A 20187-nucleotide genomic window follows, 5' to 3' on the forward strand; every position below is an offset into this window, starting at 1 on the left:
TCTGAGGGAGGTGGGGGAGGAAGGAAGCACCCTGGGCTCTGCGACAGATGGAACCAGAGGGGCAGTCACTTCTCATCCCACATCCTCCACTGCACTCTTATGAGGGGCAGCCCCAGCTGGGCCTCCTGCCACTTGGCAGGGCTTTCATCCCTCACCAATTACCCCTCCCCTAAGTTGCCCAAAGGAATTGTGTCACCTCCTCCCTCTTCTCAAATGGGTTCCCCTACACCCTGGCCAGCAAATAACCAGCTGGCTCCCCTGAGAGGTACCAGCTATCAGGGTAAGTCAGAAGCCTCTTCTGGGGCCTCCCCTCCACCACAAGTGCTTTCTGGGTCAACACCCATCCTTTTCCCCTCCCGCCTTCCTCCTTCAGGGCAGAGGGGACCATCCTCTTGTACTCAGCTGACATTCCCCTGCCCCAGTCTGGCCTCTGCAGGGATCACCTACCTCCACTATCTCCTCTCCTCCTCTTATCCCCAAATCCCTCTTCCTGTGTTTTTCTTTCCCTTCACCCCACAAGCATCCTCAAGGCTTCGCCCCTCTAAAAATGCCACTTTTACTGTCCGTCAAAATGCTCTTCTAGCCATTGCCTTCCCCTCATAGGCTGAATGAGTAGATAGAAGTCACTTTTATGCTCCCTGGCTACCTTCTCCAACCTCAGAAACTTGGAGTCTGCAGCCAGCCACCACTGGTGTGAGTGTACATTTCAACATTTTGAATGGGCATACTCTTTTTTGCAAGGGAGGGGGCATCTTTTTGTGTGGAACGTTCAATTTTTTTTAATTTACATGAAAATGTTTTTTTAAACATGAATAGTTTGAAAGGATATACAGTGAAAAGTTCATCTTCCTCCCACTCCTGAACCCCCACCTTCTGAGGGGAAACCACTGTTACCCATGGTAGTGGGTTGAATGGTGTCCCCCCAAAAGGTAAGTCTAAGACTAACCCCTGGTACTTTTGAATGTGACCTTATTTGGAAATGAGATCTTTGCAGATGTAATTGACCTGAGGATCTCATGAGGAGATTATCCTGGGTTTAGGGTGGGCCCTAAATCCAATGACTGATATCAGAAGAGAAAGGGGAGAGATACTTGAGACACAGAAACACATATGTAATGATGGAGGCGCCGATTAGAGCGGTGCCGACCTAAGCCAGGGAATGCCGGGAGCCCCCAGGAGCTGGAAGAAGCAAGGAATGTTTCTCCCCTAGAGGTTTTGGAGAGGCCACGACCCTGCAACCCTTCATTCCAGACTTCTGGCTTCCATAACTGCAAGAGGACACCTTTTTGTTATTTGAAGCCAGCAAATTTGTAGAAACTTGTTATAACAGCCTCAGGAAATTAATATAGCTATTTATTGGGGATGTTTTCGGAGATAGTCTACTTTTATACAACTACTTGGATGGGCTCTTTAACCCACTTTTTAAAATTGTAAAAATAGTTTATGATTTACTTTTAACTTTTTATTTATATTGGTGGGGTGGAGAGGGACAACTTAATCTAACGTCTTAACCTAGCCCCAATCTTGGAATAAAAACTACACTGGTGCACCTACATCTACTGCCTTATTTTTCTGATTGCAGATTATTTCATTCTATGTATGTTTCACAGTGTCTTTAGCTAATGTCCTATTGGTTGGTGTTTCTGTCTTTTGCTATTACAATCCAAGTTGCCATGTCTATCCTTATCCATAGCTCTTTGCATATGTGAGAGTATCTGTTTCATAAATTCCTGGAAGTGGAATTTCGAGATAAAGGGCACATGAATGCTACATATTGATGATGTCTTCCCACGAACAGTGCTGGAGGAATCCACCAGAATAGGCTAGGTTCTGCTTCCAGCACATGCACGCCCCAAATCTCAGGGGCTTGAAATGTCAAAGGTTTATTTGTCTCTCACCCCACATGTCCATCAAGGACTTTGCTTCACTACTTCATTACCCTCACCCCAGAACCAGACTGATAAAGCAACCATCATTCAGAACATTGCCGAACACTGAGGCTGATGGAAAGCAAAGAGGTGACTCCATGCAGCTTCCACCAAAAGTGACCCACAACAGTTCGGCTCACATTTCCTTCTCCTAAGGGAGACAAATGACCACATCTAAGGTCAAATGTAGGAAGCTGCAATCACACCAAGTGCCCAGAAGGAGGAGAATGGGTATATTTGTGAACACCACTGGCAACTACCACTCATGGTCACACCTAGGCCAACACAGAGTTGCCAAATATTTTGACCTTTCCTTAAGTTAAACAATTATCTACATGTGTTTGTCTTTGAACTGTCTCTTCATTTTTTCATTTTGGCTGTGGATCTTTTGTTTGATGATTCATAATAGCTTTTTATATATAATACCAAAATTAGCCTGCTGTCTCTTATGTATGTTACAGATCTATTTTCCAGTTGTTTGATTTTTTACTTTATTGTATTTTTTTCATAGAAAATTTTAATTTTCATGGAGTCAAACTTATCAGCCTTTTATTTCATGACTTCTTGATTTTGTACTGGGCTTAGAAAGCCCTCCCCCTTATCAAGATCATATAAAAATTGTCCTCCTTTTTTAAAACTTTTTTTAATATCTTGGCTTCCACTGGGATTTACTTTTGTATAAGGAGCGAGGTTATTTTTCTCCAGAAGGCTAGCCTATTGTTCCAATACCATTTATTCCATAACTCATTTTTTCTCCCTGATTAGAAATGACGTCTTAGTAACAAAACTCCCTTGTGGCTCTGCATCTAATTCTGGCTGTTTTTGTAGCTTTAATATCTCTAGTCAGTAGCAAACTGTGAAAATGTGCTATATACTGACCTAGCTATTTGATTTCTGAGGAATTTATTCTAAGGAAATAATTAGGCAAGTGGCCAAAGAGGTACTAATGATGCAGAAATCATTGTGCAAACGGAGAGCAACTAAAGTGGGTGGAGGCCCTACTGTAATCTAGCAAGGACCCCAGCGATGTTCACCCACCATTCAAGGATGAGGCTGGAGCTGGCCCAATGGCCCAGGATGGCCAAAGGGTCCAGGACAGCAGCACGCTTATCTGTAAGAAATTCTGCTGTAAAATGGGTGTGCTCAGCTCTCAGAACAGCCTCTGACTCAGTAAAGACTGAACAGGGTATGGGAAGCCCAGACATGTGGTTGGGTGGGAAGTTTGCATCTGGTCCCACTGCTGGGAGCCAAAGGGAGCTGTGGCCACAGCTCCTCAATGCCCTTCTGGCTGCACTGCCTCCTGCCTCTTCGGGTGGTGTGAGTCTGGGCTCCGACTGCAACATGTTGATTCATTTAGCTCTCCCCCCCTCCTAGCTTTACTGTCTCCTCTAATAAAACTCTCACTTTGATCTGCCAGGGTGTCATATATTACACTTCTGTTTGCTCTTATTGAATTTCTTCCAGAAGTTCAGCAATCCAAACATCCATCAATGGAGGGACAGATTTTAGTCTGTTCATATGGTGGGATATTTGGCAGCTGGTAATAAGAAATAAATGGATGTTTATATGTTGACATGGAAAGATGTCCAACATCAATAACTTTTAAACCACATGTTATGATCCCATTTCAATAAAGTGGTTACACATGTATATATAATGTTTGTCTCTGCATAAACAACACAAGATTTAAGGTACAGACCCCAAATGGAATTATAAGAGAGCCTTGATGTCTGCGTTCTACAGTTCTATCATGTTTAAAATTGTAAAATAGGCTGGATGCAGTGGCTCACACCTGTAATCCCAGCAACTTGGGAGTCCGAGGCAGACGGATCACTTGAGGTCAGGAGTTCGAGACCAGCCTGGCCAACATGATGAAACCCCATCTCTACTAAAATACAAAAATTAGCCAGGTGTGGTGGTGGGTGCCTGTAATCCCAGCTACTAGGGAGGCTGGGGCAGGGGAATTGCTTGAACCCGGGAGGCAGAGGTTGCAGTGAGCCGAGATTGCACCATTGCACTTCAGCTGGGCAACAGAGTGAGACTCCACCTCAAAAAAACCCAAAAAGACATAACATTGTAAAATAAACATGGCTCCCCTCCTGGAGCACTTAGAACTCCTCCTGTTTGTCCACAAAGCATTTTCATCCTTCCTGTCTCATTTGCCCCAGCCCTGTGGGGCATGCTGAGCTGGGACTATCATCTCTGTTTAATAGACAAGAAAATTGAGAGCCAGAGAGGGAGAGCATTTTGTGCACATCACACAGCTGTGGGTCAGAGTGGACTTAAACTCCCTTTCCAGCTGTTACCCATAGCCCCAGAGGGCAAGAGTTGGAGCTCAGGGCTCCTCCTCCTGAGGTCGGGGAGACGGGGCTGCAGCTCCCTACTTGAGAGCATTTCGTCCCATGTACAGTAAGGGCTACATGGCAAGTGACAGATACAAAGAGCTGCCCGCAAACCTGTCAGGGAATGCATCTGTCTCCCCCATGGGTTGTGAACTCAGTATAAGCAGGGAACCTGTCTGAGCCAGGTCATCCTTGGCATCCCTAGCAACAGGCTAGAGCCTGACATGTATGTTTAATGACTGAGTTAATTACTGAGCACCTACTATGTGCCAGGGATTGTTCTAGATGCTGGGTATGGCAGTAAACAAGAGCCACAGAATCCCTGCCCCTGTGTAGCCCTCCCTCTAGTAGGGCGGAACAGACGACAAATCAAACATGCAGTGTGTGAGATGGTGATGAGTGCCATGGAGGAAAAGGAAAAGAGAAGAGGGCGGGAGACCTGCACTTTAAAACAGGGCAGTGTGCAAAGAGGACACTGGAGGAAAGCAGCTGAGAGGACGGGCCGTGGACCCAGTGGAGAAGTGCCGCCCCAGACTGGAACAGCCCAGAGATGGGAGGGAGCCGGCAAGGAAGAGCTGGGCAGGAGGCTGGTGCGGGGGCAGACCTGGGGGAGCTCGCCAACCATTCTGGGGACTCTGGCTTTTCTCAAGGTGGAGAGTTAAGGGCAGGTTTTAAGCAGAGGAGGGTATATTAGTTCATTTTCATGCTGCTGATAAAGACATACCCAAGACTGGGAAGAAAAAGAGGTTTAATTGGACTTACAGTTCCACATGACTGGGCAGGCCTCAGAATCATGGCAGGAGGTGAAAAGCACTTCTTACATGGCAGCAGCAAGAGAAAATAAAAAGGATACAGAGGCAGAAACCCCTGATAATCCCATCAGATCCTATGAGACTTGTTCACTATCATGAGAACAGCACGGGAAAGACCAGCCCCTATGATTCAATGACCTCTCCCTGGCTCCCTCCCACAACATGTGGGAATTCTGGGAGACACAATTCAAGCTGAGAGTTGAATGGCAACACAGCCAAACCATATCATCCTGCCCCTGGCCTCCAAATCTCATGTCCTCACATTTCAAAACCAATCATGCCTTCCCAACAGTCCCTCAAAGTTTTAACTCATCTCAGAATTGACCCAAAAGTCCACAGTGCAAAGTCTCATCTGAGACAAGGCAAGTCCCTTCCACCTATGAGCCTGTAAAATCAAAAGCAAGCTAGTTACTTCCTAGATACAATAGGGATACAGGTATTGGGTAAATACAGCCATTCCAAATGGGAGAAATTGGCCAAGACAAAGGAGCTACAGGCCCCATGCAATTCTGAAATCCAGCAGGGCAGTCAAATCTTAAAGCTCCAAAATGATCTCCTTTGACTCCAGGTCTCACATCCAGGTCACGCTGATGCAAGAGGTGGGTTCCCATGGTCTTGGGCAGCTCTGCCCCTGTGGCTTTGCAGAGTACAGCCTCCCTCCCAGCAGCTTTCATGGGTTGGCATAGATTGTCTGCAGATTTTCCAGGAGAAGAGTGCAAGTTGTCAGTGGATCTACCATTCTGGGGTCTGGAGGACGGTGGCCCTCTACTCACAGCTCCGCTAGGCGATGCCCCAGTAGGGACTCTGTGTGGGGACTCCAACCCCACATTCCCCTTCTGCACCGTCCTACCAGAGCTTCTCCATGAGCACCCCACCCCGAAGCAAATTTCTGCCTGGACATCCAGGCATTTCCATACGTCTTCTGAAATCTAGGTGGAGGTTCCCAAACCTCAATTCTTGACTTCTGTGCACCTGCAGGCTCAACACCACATAGAAGTTGCCAAGTCTTGGGGCTTCCGCCTCTGAAGCCACAGCCCAAGCTGTATGTTGACCCCTTTCAGCCATGCCTGGAGCGGCTGCGACACAGAGCACCAAGTCCCTGGGCTGCACACAGCACAGGAACCCTGGGCCTGGCCCACAAAACCACTTTTTCCTCCTGGGGCTCTAGGCCTGTGATGGGAGGAGCTGTTGTGAAGGTCCTTGACGTGGCCCGGAGATATTTTCCCCATGGTTTTGAGGATTAACACTAGGCTCCTTGCTACTTAGGCAAATTTCTGCAGCTGGCTTGAATTTCTCCTCAAAAAAAATGGGTTTTTCTTTTCTACTGCAACATCAGGCTGCAAATTTTCTGAACTTTTGTGCTTTGCTTCCCATTTAAAACAGAATGTTTTTAGCAGTACCCAAGTCACCTCTTGAATGCTTTGCTGCTTAGAAATTTCTTCCACCAGATACCCTAAATCGTCTCTCTCAAGTTCAAAGTTCCACAAATCTCAAGGGCAGGGGCAAAATGTTGCCAGTCTCTTTGCTAAAACATAACAGGAGTCACCTTTGCTCCAGTTTCCAACAAGTTCCTCATCTTCATCTGAGACCACCTCAGCTTGGACCTTACTGTTCATATCACTGTGAGTATTTTTGTCAAAGCCATTCAACAAGTCTCTAGGAAGTTCCAAACTTTCCCACATTTTCCTGTCTTCTTCTGAGCCCTCCAAACTGTTCCAAATTCTGCTTGTTACCCAATTTCAAAGTCACTTCCACATTTTCAGGTATCTTTTAAGCAACACCCCACTCTCGGTACCAATTTACTGTATTAGTCCATTTTTATGCTGCTGATAAAGAAATACCTGAGACTAGGAAGAAAAATAGGTTTAATTGGACTTGTAGTTCCACGTGGCTGCGGAGGTCTCAGAATCATGACGGGAAGCGAAAGGCACTTCTTACATGGTGGCAGCAAGAGAAAATGAGGAGGACGCAAAAGTGGAAACCCCTGATAAACCCATCAGATCTCCTGAGACCTATTCACTACCATGAGAATAGCATGGGAAAGACCATCCCCCATGATTCAATTACCTCCCCCTGGGTCCCTCCCACAACACGTGGGAATTCTGGGAAATACAATTCAAGCTGAGATTTGAATGGGGATATAGCCAAACCATATCTGAGGGACATGATCTGATTTATAATTTTTGAGGATTGCTGTGACCGCTATTTGGAAAATAGATGTCAGGGGGCCAGGGTAAAAGCAGAGAGAGCAGGTGGGAGACTGTGAGCCACACTGCTAGTGGCTTAGACCAGAGGCAGCAGTGGGACTGTGAATGTATTTGGATTTGCCCACAGTTGAGATGTGGGATGTGACAGTGTTTTGGCCTTGTCACTTAAGGAGCAGCTGGGGAGCCCAGGGAGGAGTGGCTTAGTGGGGCACTGAGGAGTTCTGGGTGCATGGGTTTGAGCCATTCACCAGATGGCCAAGGTGTGACATGGAACTTAGGGGAGATGCTGGGCTGGGAGCTGTCAACATATCAATGTAATTCAATGACAGGGGACTCACAGACATCACGAGGGAGCATGTCCAGGAGGAGGAAGTGACCAACTGGGTCAAATGCGGCCCACGGGGCAAGCAAAGTGAGAAAGGAAAATCAGTCAGATGCTGGGGTCCGGTGCTCTGATTTAGCCATGTGGAGATCACCAGGAAGGCCTGTGTAGAGACAATGCAGGAAGAGGAGCCAAAGATGGCCACCACAGACATCGCTTTCAAGGATTTCCCTGTATCCTTGGAGAAGCAGGAAGATGGGTGATGGCCCAGAGCTGATGGAAGTGATACAGTCGAGACAAACAAGCTGGCAATGCTGGAGAGTAGGGAGCATCTCTTAGGAGGTGAGAAGGGATGGATCCTAGTGCACAGGTGGAAGGCTCCATCCTCTGGACAAGGGTGCAGCCATAATCACAGGGGAAGGTAGAGAAGGAGGCACAGGCAAGCAGGTAGGGAGATGTGGAGGTGGGAGCCAGTGGAGGTTCTCTCTTTATTGAGTCTATTTTCTCGTTGGAATAGGAGGCAAGGCAGCAACTATAAGGAAGGCTGGGGGAGAAGGATTTGGGGGTTTAAGGAGAAAGGAGAAGGCATGTTGCTGTTATTATCTGGGGGCAGGGCAGCACTGCACGGGGCCACGGGCCTGGGCTCCAGGACAAGTCACGCAGTCTCTTCCTGTGTGTCCATCTCTTCGTCTGTGAAATGGCAATAGTTACAGAATGTACCTCACAGAGTTGTTTAAAAAATAGTTGATAATAACGTGCTTAGAATATTGCCTGCAACATACAACTATTATATACGCTTTTACTGAGATAAAAAATAAAATAAATAAGTCAGGCAGAGTGATGGACTTGGAAATGGAGTGGGTTTTTAGGACGGCCTCCAGGGCCCACCAGAGCCGAGTGGTTGGTGAGCGAGACCGGAAAGCGTGTGTGTTTCTCTCTGGCTGTGCTCTCTGGAGTTGGGAGAAAAGGAAAGTGGTGGTCAGAAAGGGGGTGTTTGGAATGGAGGTTCTGGAGGAGCTTGTTATCATAGTGACAAGGGCAAGAGCATGCAGGTGGGAATGGGAGGCTGAAAAACGGGCAGGCAAGGTCTCTGGAGGTGGAAGAACTGAGGTGCCAGAGCCTGCAACCGACTCTCTGGAAACACGCTGAAATCCCCCAGCAGAGAAAGGGGCTATGAGCCAGAGCTGTCTTCCGGTATAATCTGATGACAGGAACTTCAATACAGTCGTGCATCCATATGTCCTTGGCAATTCTGTCATGGTGCAAACATCATATAGTTAGACCTAGATGGGGTAGCCCACTACACACCTAGGCTATATGGGATAGACAGCCTATTGCTCCTAGACTGCAGACTTGTACAGCACAGTGCTGAATGCTGTAGCCAACTATGACACAATGGTAAGTATTTGTGCATTTAAACAAATCTAAACGTAGAAATAGTATAGTAAAAATACTATAGTAAAAATAAAATATAAAAGAAACAAATGGCACGTCTGTGTAGGGCACTTACCATGAACAGAGCTTGCAGGACCGGAAGTGGCTCTGGGTTTCAGTGAGTGAGTGGAGAGTGAATGTGAAGGCTGGGGACATTACTGTACATAACTATAAACTTTACAAAAACTGTACATTTGGGCTACGCTAAATTTATTTTTTTAAGTAACTGTGCTACGACGTTAACAATGACTATGATGTCCCTAGGTGAGGTGACAGGAGTTTCTCAGCTCCGTTGTAAACTTATGGGACCACTGTCATGTACGTGGTCTGTCATTGCTTGAAACATTGCTGTGTGACGCATGACTGTGTTTATGGAGGAGAGAAGGACAATATCCAGAGAGTGGAGCACTGACAGCAAGGAGACCCTACCCTCCTCAGGCCGGGGGAAAGGACTGCAGGGACGGCAGCAGTGTCCTTGGGGGACAGGGACCTTCCAGTCAAGGCCAGAAAGGGACGGAAACGCTGCCAGAGGCTGTTGAAAAGCGAGGGGTTGCTGGTGCTGGAGCAGGATTTGGAGGACGCAGTGACGTTTCAGGAAGGGAGGAAGGAAGGAACAGGGAGAGAGGGACAGGCCCAGAGAACCAGGCCTCTCCCAGGAAGCTTCCGGCCACTCTGGAGCAGCAGCCGTGCCCAGCTAGACCAGCAGAGGGCGCCAGGTACCTGTCAGCGGAGCCCACGGCCTGCCCGCCGCCCAGGCCCGGCCCAGCCCATAAGCTGCTGGCACCTGCTCTCACCCGTGAGCTGAATCAGCCCCCGCCTCACCCTCAGAGTCCACAGAGAGGCAGATGAAAGCACAGGCGACTGTGAGAGGAGCCAAGACTCACAGAAGGGACAGGCTAGGTGCTGCGGGAACTCAGTCAGATGGGCACTGAATCCGGGCAGGCTTCCTGGAGGAGGCAGCTTGGGATCTGTGGTCCAGTTATAATGGTGGTAGGAAGCAGAGCATGGCCCAGCTGGGGACACTGGGATGGGAGGCTGCTTTTTAATGCCTCTCGAGGCCAAGGCATGGCCCCCTCCTGAGGGTAGGGGACCCTGGGAGATTCTGAACAAAAGAGGGTCATGACCAGCGCGCCAGCCTCAAAAATGCTTTCCTCTCCACCTGCTCAAGAATGGCTCTGGGCGCAATGCAAATCACCAGTCTCCACCCTCTCCTCTCCTCCCCTCTCTTCCCAGGAAGCCCCTTGTCTGCCACTTCATGGAGAAAAGGAAGCCACTGGGGTCTTCCTGGCACCTACCGCAGGCAGCCCCTCTCCATCCTGTACCTCCTCACTCCCTGCCGGCTTAAAAGGAAGAGATGTTGCTGTTCTCTGATATGTCTGCCTGGCTCTCTCTGTCTCTCTTTTGTACACATCAAGGCTTACTCACCCCTTTTCCTGCCAGCCTCTGAGCACGCTCAGATCTCTTCCACCCTAAAAAAACAAAATGCAGTCCGGGCATGGTGGCTCACACCTGTAATCCCAACACTTTGGGAGGCTGAGGCAGGTGGATCACCTGAGGTTAGGAGTTCAAGGCCAGCCTGACCAACATGGAGAAACCCCATCTCTACTAAAAATACAAAATTAGCCGGGCGTGGTGGCACATGCCTGTAATCCCAGCTACTCGGTAGGCTGAGGCAGGAGAATCGCTTGAACCGGGGAGGCGGAGGTTGCGGTGAGCTGAGATCGTGCCATTGCACTCCATCCTGGGTGACAAGAGGGAGACTCTGTCTCAAAAAAAAAATGCAAACAGAACAAAACCTCCCTTGATCACCTTCCATGTTACAGACATTGGGGTACAGCAGTGAACAAGATAGACAAAATCCCTTTCCTCATGCAGCCCTCATAGTTGAGTGAAATAGGTAATAAATTAATGTTCAGCCTATAAGTTGGTGATAAGAGTGCTAGAGAATGATGAAAAGAGAAGGATAAAATGTGTCAGTAGAGATGGGGGATGGGCAAGCCAGACTTTTCAACAGGCTTGTCCAAGAGGGTCCAGCTCCTGCAGCTCTTCCTATAGCGCACCCCACCTCTGCCTCCACCCCAGACCCCTCCACAGTGCTCTGCCCAAGGCCACCTCAGTCCTGCTAGTGTTTCTCCAAGCATGGTCCAGGGGCCACCTGCATCAGAGTGGTGGAATGAGGCTGCGGCAACTCCTCCTACCCTCCCGCTTTGAGAATTGTAGATTCCTCTGACTGGCCCAGAATCTCCAGGAACTGGGCCCAGGAATCTGCATTTCATAAACTCCTCAGGAGATACTGAGGCAGCCCTAGGTGTAGGAACCACAGATTTACTCCCTGAAAATGTAGCACTGCCTCAAGGGGTCCAGGCCACCCAGCTCCACTCTGCAGCCATGGCTCATGCTATTCCCTCCTCCTGGAATGCCCTTCCCGGCATTCTTTGCCTGATAATTCTCATGACACCCACCCCAAGGGTCTGCTCCTCCAGGCAGCACTCCCTGAACTTTCTGCCCTATGTTCCCTCTCTCCTCTTTGCCAAGGGAGTCCTCTATGTGACCATCTCTTCCTCTGGACTAGGAACTCCTACAGCTGGGACCCCCTTTAGTCCAATTCGGATTGGTCTGGAGAGAGTGGTTTTAGAGCCCAACCACCACTTAGGAGCATCCCTCTGGTGGGTGTGGTGGGGTCCAGCCTGGAGACAGTACCCAGTGAGGGGCCATGCGCTAGTGAGCACCGGCTGGAGGGGTGGTGACAGTGGCTATGGTGGGGAGGGAAGAAAGGGGGGAAGGGAACCTTGTGGAGGCAGAAAGCCAGGCCTTGGCAGCAGAAGGGACACGACCCAGGTGGGGATCCAGAACATGAGTTCTAATCCCAGCTCTGCTACAAATTCATGGTGTGACCCTGGGCAACAACTTGGACCTTTATGAGCCTCAGTTCACTCATCAGCAAAATGGTGGCAATCACTCTACCCTCACTGAGGACATGCGAAGTCAAACCAGATGGCACGTCTGAAACTACTTTAGAAAGTCATGACATGAGGCCAGCATGGAGGAGGAGGAAGGACGGGATCTGAGTGGTCAGATGGCAGCCCCACTCCTCCACACAAACACCCAACTGTGTCACCCAGACTGGCCATTTGGATCCAAAGGACCCCAAGGGCATGCACCCAATTTGCATCAGTGCTCTGAGGTCCAGGGTGAAAGGAAAGAATCCCCAGCAGCCTGGGCCCCAGGGCAAGTGGAGGTGGGGACCGGGAGGAATGTGCCTTCAGCTGCTTCAGGGGCCCCTAGCCGTCACCCCTAGGCCAAAATATTTCCATCACCTCCTGGTCAGGGTGTTAATGGTGCAGAGAAGTCAGCCATCTGAGCCAGGGAGGAAGGTCAGAGCTCCAAAACCTAGCCCAGCAACAACCACTGAGGTCCCCACGAGGTCCCCAGGCCTGGAATCATTCCTGTGAGGCAGGCAGGCAGAACTGCCATCCCATGCTAGGGGGTAGAAAACTGAGGCTGGGGAAAGCCCCATAGGGAACCAGGGCCAGGGTCTAATCCACCACCACAGGCAGGGAAGAGAGAAGTTGCTCCCTGGGAAGGGGTAGGGAGGCATTGACTGGCACCCTATTATTGCGATGAGAAACCCCAGGCTTGGGCAGATGACTTGAAATTCAGGATGCAGAAGGCAATGCTCAGAGCTGCCCAACGAATGGGCAGGAACATGTCTGAAAGAAGTTACACTTCCTATCCGAGAGAGAGAGAAAGAGAGATAGAGAGAGAGAGAGAGAAAGCTAAAAATCAGACAGGATTTTTGTTTCCTGTGTTTTAGATCTCTGTTGTTAGATGCATATGTGTTTAATTGTTATATCTCCTGAAGGCTTAACCTTTTATCATTAAAAAAAAATAGTCTTTCCTGGCCGGATGCAGTGGCCCCAGCACTTTAGGACACCAAGGCAGGTAGATCACTTGAGGTCGGGAGTTCGAGACCAACCTGGCCAACATGGTGAAACCCCATCTCTACTAAAAATACAAAAAAAAAAATTAGCTGGGTACGGTGTCACGCAACCATAGACCCAGCTACTTGGGAGTCTGAGGCAGAAGAATCACTTGAACCTGGAAGGTAGAGATTACAGTGAACTAAGATCGCGCCACTGCACTGCAGTCTGGGTGACAGAGCAAGACTCCATCGCAAAATAAAACAAAACAGTTTCCCTAGTATATTTTCCCTTTCTTTCTTTGCTGACACTTTTTTTTCCTCTCCTCCGATTTTCCTCAAGGTCATTTTCGTGCAGATGACGTGGGTTTGTTGCGGGAAGAGATGGCCCTACTCAGCTTTCTGAAAATATGTATTTATAGCCAATACAGGTGCCACGGGACATCAGCGCCACCTGCAGATCCCACGGCTGCCCCGGCTTCCCGAGGCTGCGGGACCAGCTTCCCCTTCCTCCTTGTCATAGCCCTGGTGCTGTTGAGAATCTGCCCCAGCAGGCTGGCCAGCAGAGGCCTGGGGGCCTAATCCCAGGTGAGGACAGATGTGTCCTTGTGGGAACTGAGGGACATAACTTCTCCTCACGGAGCCTCAGGTTTCCGTCCATTTCCCTGGGGCTATGATGCCTGCCTGCCTGCCTCCCTCAGAAGGTTGGAATCACACTTGTTTTGGAGGGGAATCTTCGTAGGTCAAGTCCAGCCTCCCACTGGTGCTTGAATCCATGCTCCAGGATGGCCACAGGTGGTCATCTAGCTTCCTTCGAATTCACTTATCTCATGGATGTGATAAGTGGGGACCTAACATTTTGTTAATTTTTTAAGTAGAATTAGCCCAAACACGGTGACTCATGCCTGTAATCCCAGCACTTTGGGAGGCCAAGGCAGGTGGATCACCTGAGGCCAGGAGTTCAAGAGCAGCCTGGCCAACATGGTGAAACCCCGTCTCTATTAAAAAAAAAAAAACAAAAAACAAAAAAACACAAAAAATTAGCCAGGCTTGGTGGTGGGCACCTGTAATCCCAACTACTTGGGAGGCTGAGGTGGAAGAATCACCTGAACCCAGGAGATGGAGGTTGCAGTGAGCTGAGATTGCCCCACTGCACTCCAGCCTGAGCAACAGAGCGAGACTCCCGTCTCAAAAAAAAGAAACAATTAGAGTTAGCATGATTGCTTATTTTCTGAATGTAAAAAGTTCTTTTTCTGGTTATTATTTACATGCTGATTGGAAAAACTTCATAAAATAAAAAATATCAATGAGAATCCTACCACCCAGATATAATCACTTTAATTTTTTTCTATTCATATTTGCATATACAGATATACATATATATATATATATATAGGATCATATTCCGTATCTATTGGGAGGGCATTAATCTGCAAGTATAATTATTTAACAAACACTCATTTTTCTTCCTAGCTAGAGTAGCTATGGTGGCTGGCCGTGGTTCACTGGTTCAACAATGTTAGGTCCAGCATCTCTGTGAGTCTCTTGGAATTTCCCTCATGACTGCAAGAGAGCTGCTGCAGCTCCAGCCGCTACATCTGTTTTCAATGCCAGCAAAGGCAGTCACTTCTGCATTTTTATTATAAAAGCAAAAACTTCAGAAAGTGACCCCCAACAGATTTCTCTTTAGGTCTCACTGGCCAGAGCTCAATCTCAGGACCACCTCCAGCAGCAGAGAAAAGGATTGTCATGATTGGCTTTGGACCAATCACAATTCATTGACTGAAAGTGGGGATGTGGTCCTCACTCACAAACAAAATCAAGGAAGGAGGGAATTAACAATGTCTGTTACAGCATGCATGCTGCTTTATAATCTGCTCTCTTTCTCTTAATTATACATTACAAAATCTGTCCACATCAAAAAATATAGACTCAGTCACTCATTTAACAACAATTTATCGAGAGGATACTGTGTTCCAGGAACTTAGCTAAGCACTGAGGGCACAATAATGAATGTAATAGAGTCCTTGCCTTCACAGAGCTTAGCGTCCAATGAAGGAGATAGAAATTCACCAAAGAAGTTCACAAAGAAATGTAAAATTATGGTGGTAATAAATGCTACAAAGGAGAGAGATCTGTAGTGCTGTGAGAGTGGTGATAGGGGATTTGATTCAATCAGGAGGGTCACTGTTTTGAATGGCTGTGTATCTGTCCCTTGCATAGTTGTGGCATGATGACTTAGCCGGTCTCCTGCTGCTGAACGCTGAGATTCTTTCCACATTTCATCTACCATGATCAACGTGGTGATAAACTGCCTTCTGTAAGTATAGTCTAGCACAGTTGTCTGATTTCTTCCTTAGAGTAAATTCTCAGGATAAAGCCAGGCACTGTGGCGTGCTCCTGTAATCCCAGCTACTCAGGAGGCTGAGGCCAGAGGATCACTTGATTCAGAGTTTGAGACCAGCCTGAGCAACACGGCAAGACCTTGTCTCAAAAAACAAACAAACAAACAAACAACAACAACAAACTAGAATAAATGAGCAATTCCTACATGTGGAATTGCTAAATCAAGGGGCAGCCCCGTGTGAAGGCACTCACACTCTGCCATGCAGCTCTCTCAGAAAAGCTGCCACCACTCCCATTCACATCAGCAACGTCAGAAAGAGCTCTGTTCCTCCACATCTGCCGGCTCCACCTATTATTATCTTTATTATACCATCTTTACAAGATGATGCCAGTGTTATGGGAGAAACATAGCTTCTTGTTTTAATTTGCATTCCCCTGAGGTTAACCATGTTTTCATTTATTTCTTTTGTGGGATCACAGATCTTTCTGGTGGATGAATTCCTTTTCTTTTCCTGTCTGATTTCTAGTTCTCTCTGTCTGTCTCTCTCTCCGTTAGGAACTGTAACCTCTTTCAGACATGTTCCTACCCATTCTTTGGGCAGCTCTGAGCACTGCAAAGCCCTCCTTCCATGGAAACTGTAGCTGTGTCCTTGTCCATCACTGGGGCCTCCCATGTGCTCCAGGGCAATATCCACAGCCCACCCTGGTCCAGTCCCCAGTCACTCACTCACCCACGTCCTCTCCAGCCACCCTCCTCTCCTATTCTAAGCTCAGTTCACATCTATCCCAGGTCAATTCTGGAACGTGGTGGGGTGGCTCAGGGCTGGAGCCTTCGCCCAAGCTGTTCTTCCCTAAGGAATCCTTCAGAACATAGCAAACCCTTCAGGACACAGCTTGGTGGGAGTTCCTCTCTGAGAAGCTCCTGCTGACTCTCCAGGTGGGGTCAGATCCCCGCCACGCTTCCTTCTGCTCAGCACTGACCTGTCACTGTTCACTCTGCAGTTAGCCTGGGGTAGTAGAAGTTCCCCCAAGACAGGAATGGGTCAGAAGTGTGTCTCTGCCCCCAGTACCTACCACAGGCAGTGGCACTAAGCAGGTGCATAGTGTTTGTGGTTAGAATAAATGAATAAGTGAACAAATGAATGAACACATGACTAGATACAATCTAGCCCTCCTTACCCCCAGGCTTGCTGATCTGACCCCCAAAGCCTGGTCTCGCCCACCTACCCACCACACCGTGTCTACTCTTCTCCAGGATGTGCAAGGACTATCTGCAGAATCACCAGTGGGCCCATTTTCTGACCTGGGGACTTCCTGAGCCACTGGGGCCCTCATTTGCCATTGCCCTGGGTCATCTGTGAACTAAGCACTGCCTTGGCCAGGGCTCTGGTGTCTTGGCGGGAAGCAACAGCCTCTGCCACAGGGTTCCCTGCCCTGCTCTGCTGGGTTTGTGGTCAGCAAGGAGGAATCCAGGACACCGGCTCTGCAAGTCTCAGTCCTGACCTGGCATCCACCCAGTGACATGAGTGGAAAAAACCTTTCACAGGGCAGGTTGAGAGTGAAATCCCTGCCGCAGGGCACAAACCAGCCTTCTTGCCACCAATACATGCCCCCATTCCCTTTTGTATCTGTTAGCCAGTATATGACTTGAACATTTCTTTCATGTCACTCCTCTGCTCAGGAACCGTCAATGAATCCCCCTTGCCCATCAGAACAAATCTGAGCTCCATGGCAGGAATTCAAGAAGCCCCATGGCCAAGCTGCGGCCTCCCTCTCTGACCCTGTCCTCCACCACTCCAGCTAGGACAGTCTCCTTCTTCCTCCTTTCCTCCCCCAAGGCTTTGCCTATGCCATGCCCTCTGCCTGAGATACCCTCGCCCCTTCATTCTACTGTTTTAAATCCTGGCTTGCAACTCCCACCTCCTCTGGGTTGCCTACCAGCTATCCAGTGTTTGATAACTCATGTAAGAAAAACAAACAACTAAGCCCTTCAGCACTGAAGAATCACCGGGCTTGCTTATGCAAAATCCAGACCATCCCAGACTTTTCTGAGGATGGTTCTAGGACACTAGATTTTTAAAGTTTCCCAGGAGAGTCTGATGCCACCAGCCCAGCTGGGTCCATTGACATGCACTTGGAAGCACTGATGATACAAAGCTCGAATTATGCATGTGCTTGGATGACACAGTGCCTACAGGCTTGGACAACCCAGGTGCACATGGGCACCTGATGTCTACTAATATCATCTCTGCAGGCAACACTAACAATGATGACTGACTTTACTGGGGGCTCACCAGGTGCCAGGCACATGCTACACTCAATATGCATGATCTCATCCAATCTTCACAACATGCCTATTGGGTCGACATCACTAAACTCAATTTATTAATAAGGAAATTGAGGGCCAGAGAGGCTAAGTCTCCTTGCCAAAGTCACAGAGCTGGCCAGTAGGGAAGCCTAGTCTCCAACCCAGCGCTGTTTACTCCAAAGCCAGTGCTCCTCAGCCCTGGGCTAGTAGTCCATGCCCCTGGGCCATGAGCCTTCAGAGTGGGCATCCGGTTCGGTTCAATTCTGTTCCACCAGCACTACTGTTCGTTGCTTTTGCTAAGTCCTGGGGATGGAAATATGGGAGGAAGAGGCCCTTGTCCTTGAAGGACCTCCCAGTCCAGGTGGGGAGACTGGTACTCACACAGCTAGTCATTCAGAAGTGCTGGGGACAGAGCGGGGCACACAGTTTGGGAGGGATTCGGAGGAGAGGGTGCAGTGGAGATAGATTCCACCCTGGGAGGGGAGAACAGGGCTAATTCAGGCTCCAGGGAACAGGTAGCATTTGAGGGATGACAGAGAAGGGGATGAAGGGCACCTGGGTGGAGGGAACAGCATGAGCCAAGGCAGGGTGGCTGGAAAGGTGAGGATGCTGGGGCTGCTGCACAGGAGCATATGGCAGATGATTCAGCTGGATTGGGCAGTTGGGGCCAGATCGTGAAGGGCCTCAAATGCCAGCCTGAGGAATCTGACTTTTATCTTGTGGGCAATAGGGAGTCGTGGAAGATGTTGGCGGGGGTGTCTCCCTCCACCCTAGCACAGAGAAAGGCACAGGGAGATGCTCAGTGGAACCTTGCTGCCTGACTTATTGATACTGATTTTTCTCCTTTCCCACTAGGGTCAGAATGGCCTGGGGCTACTGGATGATTCCTGGCAGAAACAGAAGGCCCTGCAGCTCTACCTCCTCTCCTCCATTTAGCTCTTCTCTGCAAGGATGGGCAAATTATTCAGCTTCTCTGAGCCTCAGTTCCTCATCTATAAAATGGGGACAGCTGGGTGCGGTGACTCACACCTGTAATCTGAGCACTTTGGGAGGCCGAGGCGGGTGGATCATCTGAGGTCAGGAGCACGAGACCAGCCTGGCCAACATGATGAAACCTCATCTCTATTAAAAATACAAAATTAGCTGGATGTGGTAGCGGGCGCCTGTAATCCTAGCTACTTGGGAGGCTGAGGCAGGAGAATCACTTGAACCCGGGAGGCGGAAGTTGCAGCAAGCTGAGATCGCGCCATTGCACTCTAGCCTGGGCAGCAAGCGCGACACTCCATCTCAAAATAAATAAATAAATACATAAAAATAAAATGGGGACAATACACCAACCTTGCAAGCTGCGAGGATGAAATGAAGTCAAGTGTGCACAGCACAGCAGGGGCATTGTTGAGTCTTATGACATGTGGACCAGGTGGCATCGTGGGAAGAACACAGGCTCAGAGGACCTATGTTTGAATCTCAGTTTCTCCCCTGGTAATACCCATCTCTCAGGGCAAATGGAAAGATTAAATTCAACGAAATGATTTATGGGAAGCACCTGACACTCAGCAGCTGCCTCGAACCCTGTTTGACACCTGTCTGACAGCACAAGCAATCCTGCCCCTCCTCCAAGCTTCCAGGGTGCTGCCCCTCTCACTCAGCATGCTGCTCCCCTCCTGCCCCGCAGGAGGCATTTTATACACCTTAGTCCCTGCACTTGCTGTCGGCTCACCTGCCTCTCAGCACTGGGCACACAGACTTTGTTTACCCCTTGCAAGAAGCTTTTACATGCATCTTCCTCCTGGTGAATGCACTCACCTATTGTTTTATTTATAGGCAGGACAGTGGCTCCCTGCTGCATAGATGAGGGAAGAGACCCAGAGAGGGAAGAAGACCACCACTGTCTAAGCACCTACAATGTGCCTGAGGCATTATACCCATTATACCCAGCTCTCCACAAAAACCCAAGAGGGAGGTATTATCCTCCCCACTGCATAAATGTGGACATTGAGGCTCAGAGAGGGGCTGTGACTTGTCCAAGGCCACACAGCAAGGAACTGGCTGAGGCTGAAGGTAAAACCAGGTCTTTCTGATTCTAGATTCTGGGATTTATAACAAACATTTGCAATGTGGGGTCAACAGATCGGTCCCCCGGGGCTGTTTCACGGACTAGATAGGGTAATAGGTGTGGCGGTGCCTTGCATGGTGCCTGGCATGCAGTGCTCAGGCACTGGGAGCAGAAGTGGAATCTTGCCCACCCTCACCCAATTTTACAGAAAATAGAGGAGCCCAGGGAGGGCTGTGATATGCCCAAGGTCACGGCGAGCAGTCAGCAGAGCCCAGGTTCCCTGCCCCCTGCCTTCCCTTGCCCACCCTTTCCAGTTAAGGGCAGGGGCCATCCCTTCAGGGCCTTTCCCTCCCCAGAGAGTGGAAACTTCCAGAGTCCCTCTGACCTGACAGGAGAGTGACCAAGAGCAGGAATTTTCACCCTTGCACACACACCTGGAGCCTGGGGCTAAACGCTAGAATCCCAGGCTTTGCCACCCCAAAAGGCCCCTCCTGACCCTTTCAGAGCCTCCCC

The sequence above is a fragment of the Symphalangus syndactylus genome, chromosome 19 (assembly GCF_028878055.3).
Source record: "Symphalangus syndactylus isolate Jambi chromosome 19, NHGRI_mSymSyn1-v2.1_pri, whole genome shotgun sequence".
Taxonomy (NCBI): Eukaryota; Metazoa; Chordata; class Mammalia; order Primates; family Hylobatidae; genus Symphalangus; species Symphalangus syndactylus.